Genomic DNA, 11146 nt, shown 5'->3' on the forward strand with positions numbered 1-11146 from the left:
TTACTTTACTCGTTACTTGAAAAAGTAATCGGATTACAGTAACGCGTTACTACCCATCTCTGCCCAGACCTGTGTCATTATGAGGACACACAAGATTTTGTTCTTTCACTGTTTAACTACTAACACAAATCCAACTGATAAGTTGAAAACCACTCAAACAGCACTTCACAGTGATCTGCAGAACCACGTAAGGGCATAGATCGGCTATTATAACTGCTCATCACTGCTTTTTCACCTGTATAACACTACTATGCTAATTGTGTCGCACAAATGGAATAGCAAAGTTTTGTAGGTGCAGCTCTTAGTTGCACACGTAGTTGGTAAGGCCTTGCACTTTTTTCTAATCCTTTTTCGACTTCCTTAATCTCTCTGTAAATTGCTTAGCTGTGTTTGTCCAAGGTAGCCGATTGAGAGGAAATCAGAGTGGAAATTTTCCCTTTGAGCATCAGCATTGTGCTGTGTTTACTTCATCACATGAAGCCCTAATCAAGTCTGGTCTTCACTGCCGTTACAGTCACCTGTGTTTTGTTGTATTTTTAGAGCTAAGTGTTGCTGAGGTCTACAGGGTTTCTTTAAATATGCCAGGTTGCAGAGCTTGAAGCCAATCAGTCCTCACTTCTTCCTGTGTTGGTGAGTAGCTATGTGGGCCCTGGCCTGTAAAGGGTGTTCCAGCATCTTCCATATTTCCTAGCTCCCGCATCAAAATAAATAAATTCAAAGAGTTTTCATGCATAGTGTGAATCAATTTACACACCTGGTTGCAACAAGTCGGTAAAGACAGCGAGAAACCTGCTGTCTGGTGTTAGAGTCACAACAGCCACATTCTCTAATTCTGATGCAATCCATAAATTCATTCAACCTCGTCTCAAAATGCAGTCCAGCCAGCAGTAATGCTGCATGTAAGCCTGACTGGGATAAGATATTTTGCTGTGCAAGTAACCAAACTCTTCAGGACGGTAGAGCCACATCTGTCTTTGTGTACAAATGGATCAAACAAACATTTGTTATTGGTAGGCAGGTTTTTGAGCTTTTCATGGAGCTCTGTCACTGTTTGTCCTTGGTGTCATTCAGCTAATGACTCTGAGGCAAACAGTCTGTCACCTGCATGCAATGCTATTGGCTATTTGTCAAGTGTTGGTGCCATCATTTGCCTGAAGTTAGTAGGTGTTTCTTTAAGGAAAGAGAGGTGCATTAAAGTGGAGTATCATCGAGCACAAACACAAAAGACCCACGTTTGAAGAAAAAACGAGGATGCCTTAGTACCATGTTCTGAAGGATATTTTATAAACTAACAAAGCTGATTTATTGTCAAGTAGTACTCTATAAGAGGGGTGGTAGAGGGAAAATCTAGCTCCTATTTTTTCAAACAAAGTATCTTTTACTTCTTCTGTGTAAAGGAATGGTACCTGGTCAAGGACAGGACTTTCAGGATTTCAAGCATCTATGGGATAGGATTACAAAACATGAAAGCAAGTCATCTAGAGTAAATGCACAGCAAACATACTACCCACATTGAAGAGCACACACAGAACTGAGCAGTATGACATTACCTTCAGAAACTGTAAAATGGTGCACAAAATAAAACTGTAAAGTACATTTTCTAAAGCTGTAAACATTCCTGAAACATTTCAGGTTAAAACAGATTGAAGACCAGGTGAAGATGCAGGATGCACCTTAAGACGAGTTGTTATTGTCTTGTCGTCCAAAGTATTCCCACACTCCCAAATGATATTACAGTTAATCAAATGACCACAAACCAATTTCCACACAGTGAATTTAGGGCTTTCGGGGAGGGTTGGACCACCTTGGAGTAGGTAATTTTGCTTTGTTTAGGAAAATGAAGGGAACGCTTCAAAAGGGTAACAATTCTGCTTTCTTTTACACACATTATATATATATATATATATATATATATATATTAGGGGTGCAACGATATTCGTATCGATATTGAACCGTTCAATACAGTGCTTTCGGTTCGGTACGCATATGTATCGAACAATACAACATTTGTAATTTATTTTATCAATTTTCCTTCTGACGATGCTGTCTGTGTTGAGCGCTCAGTGAATCTGTGTTCGACTACTCCGCCTAGGCTGCACTGTCGAGCGCAGATCCACTGAGCGCTCAACACAGACAGCATAGTCAGAAGGAAGAGCGCAGGGCAAGCTAGCGAGACAGAAGTTAAGCTCTCCTTGCAACAGGCAAATTGAACGTTATTCAGATCTGGCGTTTGGAATTATTTTGGTTTTCATGTGACGTATGACCCTGAAGGTAAGCGAGTCATGGACTAAAGTAAAACAGTATGTTGAATGTGCCGTGCAATGCTCAGTTACATTGGTGTGAACTAGTGTGTTAGCGCAGTTAGCTCGTTAACGTGTTGGCCGTCTAGCCCCATGCACGGAGTGATCGGCGGTAGCTCGTTAACGGAGATTTGCCGTGTTGTGGCGTTAAGGTCATTTCAACGAGATTAACCTGAAAGCACTAGCGGGAACACAACGAATATGACTGCACATTTACGCCGACATCATCGTAGTGCAAAGACAAGTGGAAGCAGACAAAAAAAAGCAAGCATGCTACTAACTTTAGCCGAGTCATTTAGACAGCTGTTAGCACATGATTCTCCTTATGCTGCTGAGAATATAGCCCAGAAGAAGCGGATAGTATAGCTTTTATTTTGGAAAGAGACATTTCTCTGTAATAAACTCTCTTTTCCAAAGATGAGTGATTCCTCAATCAGATACAGGGCTTGCAATATCGCTAGCCCGACGTCCCGGAGCTAGCGATTTTTTCAGTCGGGCTACCAAAATCTATCTCTTCCCTGCCCGTCGGGCTATTGTAGGAAAAATATATGTCAATGCTTTTGCATTCTTTCGGAAATGTAGCTGGGTAATTATGTCATTGGCATCGGTGAGCCACTGTCAATATGTGACATATTGAAATCGCGTTTGAATTTGCGCTTGTTTTTTTGCTTTCACTTTGCAATCGTGCGAACTGTGTATAGAGAGCGACAGCACTGATCTGTGAGTGATGATAATTTGTGCACCAATTCCTCTGACATCGTCTTATTAATCGTTAGCTTACTATGCAAACATGACAAGTGAAATCTCCCGCAGCAAGCTTAAACATGTGAGAGGTTGATCGCGCAGAGAATCGCTGAGCTTATGTGAGTGAGTGTGTAAAAACATTTCAGTTCTGCTGAGCCAAATAAGACAGGTCAGGGTGAAGAAGTGACAGCCAAAGAAAAGCTTACCACAAAACGGAGAAGTTATGACAAATCAGACTATAAGGCAAAAAGAAAGTGCAGCTTTATGGTTTCATGGACAAAAGAATTTCTGTGGCTGCAATATGATGAGCTAAATAACCAGGGCTGCACATAAGTGGTCCGCAGGTGCGCATTCGCTGTCAAAATAAAAAACACGCACAAGGGTTAGGGTTAAATTTAAAAACTGTACTTTTGAGTTAAAATATAAATTTATAATTTTAATAAATGACAAATTAAAAATGCATGAACATTTTTTTGTATCGAAAAAATATCGAACCGTGACACCAAAGTATCGAACCGAACCGAGCCGTGAATTTTGTGTATCGTTGCACCCCTAATATATATATATATATATATATATATATATATATATATATATATATCCCTCCGTGCTACTTTGATCTTGCCCTCTAGCCTCCTTCTCCATGGAGGGTACTGCCCCTTGTCGCTGTTCAACGTGTAGCCAAGCATCTCACTGATCACTGCTGCCGTATTGTAGATCAGCTTGTTAGTGTCGGTAATCGTGGTTGTAGGTATTGCCCGTAGTGCTGCATTAACATCATCTAGCAGACCTTCTGAGGGTACTTCACGTAATCTTGGTAACCGGCTACGGGGGATCGAGGTTTCAAGCTTGGCCATGATCCTATTTTTCAGGTCAGTTCCTCTCGCACTCAACGATCCTTCTCCTATCGCACTTGGGGCTATGTACCCAATCTCGGGTGGGGGTGATGATATCGCCCCCCTGACCTGGCGTCCTGACTCCTCCTTGCCGTAGCATTGGTGTTGTACCTCGTCAATCTCTAACTGTGACAGCAGTCCCTTCTTTCGAATGTTGGAACACTGAGCTACTAGTTGTTTCGCCGTCATTGTGGATGTTGGGTATCGAAGAATCATCCTCATCCTATTCATGTAGCCCCTTCCGCCGGGGTTACTTGCGTAGTAGCATTCCAACAACGCCCTGTTTTCGTCTCTTGCCCACCGATGCCTTCTTGTTCCAGTAGCCCACTTTTCGTCAGGGTGCCCTGGTTCCTCAACACCTGACGCGGACCTTGTTGATCCGGGCGACGTCCGAGCCGGCATGCCTTCATATTTATTTGTCTCGCTCATGTCTGCGGTAGGCTCGCTTAGCATAGGGGGTCTAGCCTTAGGACCCTTACTGGATACAGACGCCCCAGGCAGGAATCGAACTTGCGATCCTCTGTTCCAAAGGCGTGTAGTCTAACCACTACGCTATCCAGCTGCTCAAGTAGCTCGGAGGGAGGTTAGCCAACTAACGGAGTTGCAGAAAGGTGCGACAAATAAGGTGCCTAAGAAATACAGCAAGCTGTCCATACCTGAGGCCTTGGAAACTGCCAAGCAAAGACTCACAGCCTTGGCCAGCCGCTTGAGGAGGTACACTAGAGAGATAGAAGGCAGGAGAATAAACCAGCTGTTCTCCACAGAACCAGCAAAGGTGTACTCTCAGTGGCAAGGGAACAATAAGAGAACAGCACCACCAAGGCTGGAGACGGAGCAATACTGGAAGAGCATATGGGAGAAGGATGCAACCCATAACGGCAATGCTCAGTGGCTAGAGGATCTGAGGGCAGACCACAGCAACCTCCCTGAACAGGGTCCAGTAACCATCACAGTGGCAGATATCCAAGAAAGAGTCTCCAGTATGAAGAGTTGGACAGCACCAGGGCCCGACATGGTTCATGCCTACTGGCTGAAGAAGCTGACTGCACTCCACGAGCGTCTGGCAGCACAAATGAACCAGCTGCTAGTTAACGAGAGACACCCGGAATGGCTAACTGAAGGCCGGACGGTCCTGATCCCCAAGGACCCCAAGAAGGGACCGGTCCCCTCCAACTACCGACCAATAACTTGCCTCAGTACTACATGGAAGCTCCTGTCAGGCATCATATCGGCTAAGATGAACAGGCACATGGGTCAATACATGAGCGGGACACAGAAAGGAATTGGCAAGAATACCAGAGGCGCAAAACACCAGCTACTGGTAGACAGAACAATCAGCCGAGACTGCAAGACCAGACTGACCAACCTGTGCACTGCCTGGATTGATTACAAGAAGGCCTATGACTCAATGCCCCACAGCTGGATACTGGAATGCCTAGAATTGTACAAGATCAATGGGACCCTAAGAGCCTTCATCAGGAACTCAATGGGGATGTGGCGTACAACACTAGAGGCCAACTCCAAGCCCATAGCACAAGTCACCATCAAGTGCGGTATGTACCACCGGCAGATAGAGGAGGTGGCTGATATCCAGAAATCCTACCAGTGGCTGGACAAAGCTGGACTGAAAGACAGCACAGAGGCACTAATCATGGCAGCACAAGAACAAGCTCTGAGTACAAGATCCATAGAGGCTGGGGTCTATCACACCAGGCAAGACCCCAGGTGCAGGCTGTGTAAAGATGCCCCAGAGACAATCCAGCACATAACAGCAGGGTGCAAGATGCTAGCAGGCAAGGCATACATGGAACGCCATAACCAAGTGGCCGGCATAGTGTACAGGAACATCTGTGCCGAGTATAACCTGGAAGTCCCGAGGTCAAAATGGGAGATGCCCCCAAGGGTGGTGAAGAATGACCGAGCTAAGATCCTGTGGGACTTCCAGATACAGACGGACAAAATGGTGGTGGCTAACCAACCGGACATAGTGGTGGTAGACAAACAGAAGAAGACGGCCGTAGTGATCGATGTAGCGGTTCCGAATGACAGCAGTATCAGGAAGAAGGAACACGAGAAGCTGGAGAAATACCAAGGGCTCAGAGAAGAGCTCGAGAGGATGTGGAGGGTGAAGGTAATGGTGGTCCCCGTGGTAATCGGAGCACTAGGTGCGGTGACTCCCAAGCTAGGCGAGTGGCTCCAGCAGATCCCGGGAACAACATCGGAGATCTCTGTCCAGAAGAGCGCAGTCCTGGGAACAGCTAAGATACTGCGCAGGACCCTCAAGCTCCCAGGCCTCTGGTAGAGGACCCGAGCTTGAAGGATAAACCGCCCGCAGGGGCGTGCTGGGTGTTTTTGTATATTAGTGCTGTCAATAGATTAAAAAAAATTAACTAACTAATCTCACAATTTTCTGTTATTAATTGCGATTAATCTCAATTACTTTATTAATAGCCTGGCTCCAATTACATTTTTTTATTCTTTATATTTTAAGTAATTATCGTTGTTCACCGAAGTCCAGTGGTCTCCGGTGAGAGCGACATTCCTTACTTGCACAAGCTTGCTGGACTGCTGAGCCCTCTGGTCCCCATACAAAGTGTGCAGTCTCGACACAATGGTTCCTCTCGAGGGCAGATTGTAACACTCATCTCCTGATGCAGCACGAATGACTTCTCTCAGTCCATCATCTTCTACTATGCTAACTGGTCGGCAGTTTTTAGCTATCCAAACAACCAAGGAATTGGTTACCTTTTCTCTCACATTTTTTGTTATTCGTCCACAAGCACCATACTCCTGAAGCGTAGACTGGCGAGGTCCCGTAGAGGTGGATTCAGTTGGGTGTTTTGCTCTCAGGTGATACGCCAGTGATGAACTGCTTCTGTGGTACTTGAATTCAGCGTTGCAAATTGTGCATCTTACTCTCGTTTTGTCCAACAAGCCATCAGGCAACTTCTTAAAGAGAAACTTTCCACCCAAAAGTCCGCCCTCGTCCATGCTTGCGTGTGTTAGCTAGTGTTAGCTAGATAGTAGCATGGTGTCACTTCTTCTTCTTCTTCTAATCATTTCTGTCAGGCCAAACGCCAGCATAGCACACTGTTGCCCCCTCCTCCAGAGGTGCTCATGAATTTAAAGGTCTTAGATTACAGGAAATTAATAAAAAAAACAAAATCAGCGTTAAATTTTTTTAATGCATTAAACATTTCGCGTTGATCTTAACAATTAACGCGATAATTTTGACAGCACTAATATATATATATATATATATATATATATATATATATATATATATTTCTCAATCAAAAAAACAGCACTATATGTATTTACTTTCCTTGCCCTTAAAAAACAGACACGAAAAAAAACAAGACGAGTCCAGACAGCTGCATTTTGGGTGGTATCGGACTCCCTATAGTCCAACGAAACCTGCTCCCATTTTCTACCCTTTTCAGGCATCACACCTGTAACCTTTAAATCACAGGAGATTCTCTCTCCACCTTTTCCAAAGTGTTGTTATACAGTAGCCGTTTCCTCTTGGACTTTTGTCTAGCTATCAACTTGTCCACAGAGACTCTCTGCACTGGCACTAAATTTAATAAAAGCACAACACAGAGAAAAGCTTAAACTGTGTTACGGCTAACATTACTTGATCTGGTGTGTTTTCTTGGGGTATGATGGATAGGCAGCTTGAGGAGGTACTCCGCAGCATTGTGCTATAAGGGACTGAATGAGCTGCCAGAGGAGATCACTGCCTTTCTGATGAGACTCCAGGCTGTTAGGAAGCCATTATGCGGCAAAATACAGCATTCTTCCATCTTCTCCTTATCAAAAGCGCAGGTAAACTAACCTCTGTGCTGTGAGGAAAACAATGGCTGCGATCAATACATCAATCGGGAAACGATGCAGTTTGAGACAGCTCTTAATAGTAATCCTCTGTTCAGTCATCCTTCTGGTGAAATAGAAGTTACAATACCTTTATCGTGTGCGGGGCTGTTTTTATGAAGGCCCAGAGTGACTGTGGAGTCAGCAGCAGGTGAATTCCCAAGCTTGGCTATGAATAAAATGCGAATCAATAATAATGTGCGTTTTCTAACAGAATTTCAACAACAAGTTCCTAGGATCTATGTGAAGCTTGGGTTATATCTAAGCTCAAAGATGATAAACTTTATAAAGCACCTCAACTACCGCAGCATCTCACATCCTGAGGCATCACCGGGAGCTGCAAATCATGACTTATGAAGAGATCCCTCCATCCTGCGGCTGCAGACAAACAAAGCAGCATGTAAACTGAAAGTCAAATAAGCATTTAACGATCAGAGGAACTTACATTAGACATCCCTTTGTAAGTTCTGCTAACTCCATTTCACTTTTAGTGGAATATCTCGCCTGCTGAACGACATGATTCAGCTTTTTAAAAGGCTACTGATTTTTTGGCCTATTGAAGGAAGGAAATGACCAAAAAAAATGTTTGTATTAATAAAATATGATGAGATAGGCTTGTGTTGGAGGCAGATTATTCATTAAATTATTCCCAATACACACGTGAAAGGAACTGTAATGATCTTGTCAAGATCTAATTCTGTGTTTTAGAATTCCTATTTGTGTCAGCCTTGTTCCCATTTTTTTTTTAACAAACATCACTTTAGGCAAATTAAAAGCCACCCATGGTGATATCATAAAAATGTATCACTGCACATCAAAGCCAGTCCCTTCTCAGTATCAGCCCACACTGCGGTCATTCCCACTGGGAGGACTGCTGATGAGCCACGGCACTGACTGGTTGGACATGATAACCCAGCATGTGAGCTCACCATTACAGTCATTACGTGTTCACCAGTGGACCTGGCTGTAAATTAATTTAGCCTTTTCCCAAATCCTCATGTTTTCTTTCCTGTGAGGTTGAAACTGTGGGACAGTTTGAAACAAAAAGATTTAGAAATTGAGCCTAATGTCATTTAATAAGTTAAGTTATAATCTGTTAGTAAGATGTTAATACTGTTTATTGTTATCGAGCTAATGTATTAATTTACAAACATATAACTGAGCCAATTATTGGGTACACCCCATATTACTGTATATTTGCTTTCAAGGGCCAGACTTTCTTATATTTTTTAAAGAGGTCTTTAATAGTACTTTTCTGTAGGTCTTTCAAAGTTTGTCTTTGAACATTTTCATCTTTGATCATTTTCAGGCCAGTCCCCATACCTGACCATTTTTAGAAAAATGCTATTTTTTGTTTGTTGGTTAAGAATTATTATTATTTTATTTTTTTAATGACACATCACTGAAGGGATAGACATACCAGAGAACCTAAATTGTATCCTAAGGTCCTTGTCCTTGTTGAAATAACATAATTTCTTCCCATTTATTTAGGTAAACATACAAAGAAATACAAATGATTGATGGAGTTATGAATGCAGATTTTGATCCACCATGCAATACCATCTGAACGCATCAAATTGGCAACAGCTTGATCCCATCAGTAAAAACATACCTGGATAGAAAAGCACATAATGGAACACAATCAGTCATGGATTGGCCTCCACAAAGCACAGACCTCAACATTACTAATGCAGTGTAGGATTATGTTCACAGAAAACAGAACAAAAGGCAGAAACATCCAAGGAAGAGCTTTGAATGTCCTTCAAGATGCCTGGACAACTATTCCCAAAGACTCCTTAAAGAAATGACAAGAAAGCTGCCTAAGAGAGTTTAGCCTGTTCTGAAAAATAATGCTGGTCATACCAAAATACTGAGTTTATCAGAAGGACAGCTTAAATCTTTGGAGATAAAATTAGAGCGCCAAGGCTGAGGTGGTTTGGACTTGTATAGAGGAGGTTTGTGGTTATACTGAAAAAAGGATGTTGAATAAGAAAATTCAATCTAGGAGGAAAAAAGGAAGACCACAGACAAGATTCATGGATGCAGTGAAGGAGGACATTCAGAGGGTTGGTGTGACAAGAAGACATGAGTCTTCTTCTGAGGAGGCCACTGTGGTGACTCCAAAAGAAGCAGCAGAAGCTTGTTGTACGGCAAAGCTATCTTTGTCTTATGTACCCTCATGCACTGCATTTCCATGTATGTTTGCATATTTCAATACATGTATACACCCAAATTCCTGTTTTCAAAAGAAAATATTATAAAATATGGGGTGACTTTTGCACAGTATTTAAAAGCTAACTCCAAAAATGTGAGTTTATTTAGAAAAATCTGCAGTTCACTCTCTAGATGAAACATTGTTTTTCTGTCCTTATATCCTCATAAGCTAGACAAATAAAGCCTTTCCTCTGTCAGAAGAAGAAACTAATCCGCTGCTGACTTGGGGGAGAAAAAAGAAAGAAAGAATGGGGCTCTGTTTCAAGATCCCTGTACATCCGCTCTTCTATCCTCATTCCTGCCCTCAATTCCCAAAGCAATCTCAAGTTAGTGCTTCTATTAAAACAATACCACCTCATGCAAATTGCTACTGCCAAGCCCCGTGATTTCGTTTCTGGTCCATACTACTACTGCTCTCCGATGCTTTAATGGAGACTGCGCCAACCTGACACTGCAGGAGGTACGTTCAATGTTATCAATAAAACAATCTGATAACGATCGCTGGCACTTTCAGGCTGAAAGGAGCAATATGTGACACTAAACCGATTAGCAGTTCATTGAAGACCGCTGCCAACAAACCAGGGCAATTACAAAACAAAACAAATCTAACCTGCACCTGCACCGCTTCCAGATTGCACAGCTTTTTTGGTATTTAAGCACTGTTATCCTAATTGGCAGGTAGCAGCTCATGCCACAGATACATTTCAATAGGAATGTTAATGACCCGACACACACTGCCGGTTAGCTTCCCTGAGCATACTTTTAAAGGAAAAGCCTTTACAACTCAACACAAGATTTACCTGGTCTGTGCCTTTAGCAACTGTTTAATTAAATAACTGATTTACATGCTGGGCACCTTGGTGCTGCTAACCTCTCCTCTTATAAGGTGTTACAGCGTGCACAAGGGCACTTGCAGAGTACCCTGTTGAGTTCATTAGGGCTGCTGCCTGCTCCGAGGAATATTCTTGTTTCTTCAGCTCAGACGATTGACTCGGCTGAAGTCAGCTGAACTCTCTTGGTAATGAGGACTTTGCTGCAGGTCTGTTGCTGGACTTGACTCAGCCATTTATAGCTTTATGAATAAAGTTAACTCTTTGGTCTGAGGGAATAAATTGTCAG

The sequence above is a fragment of the Astatotilapia calliptera genome, chromosome 6 (assembly GCF_900246225.1).
Source record: "Astatotilapia calliptera chromosome 6, fAstCal1.2, whole genome shotgun sequence".
Taxonomy (NCBI): Eukaryota; Metazoa; Chordata; class Actinopteri; order Cichliformes; family Cichlidae; genus Astatotilapia; species Astatotilapia calliptera.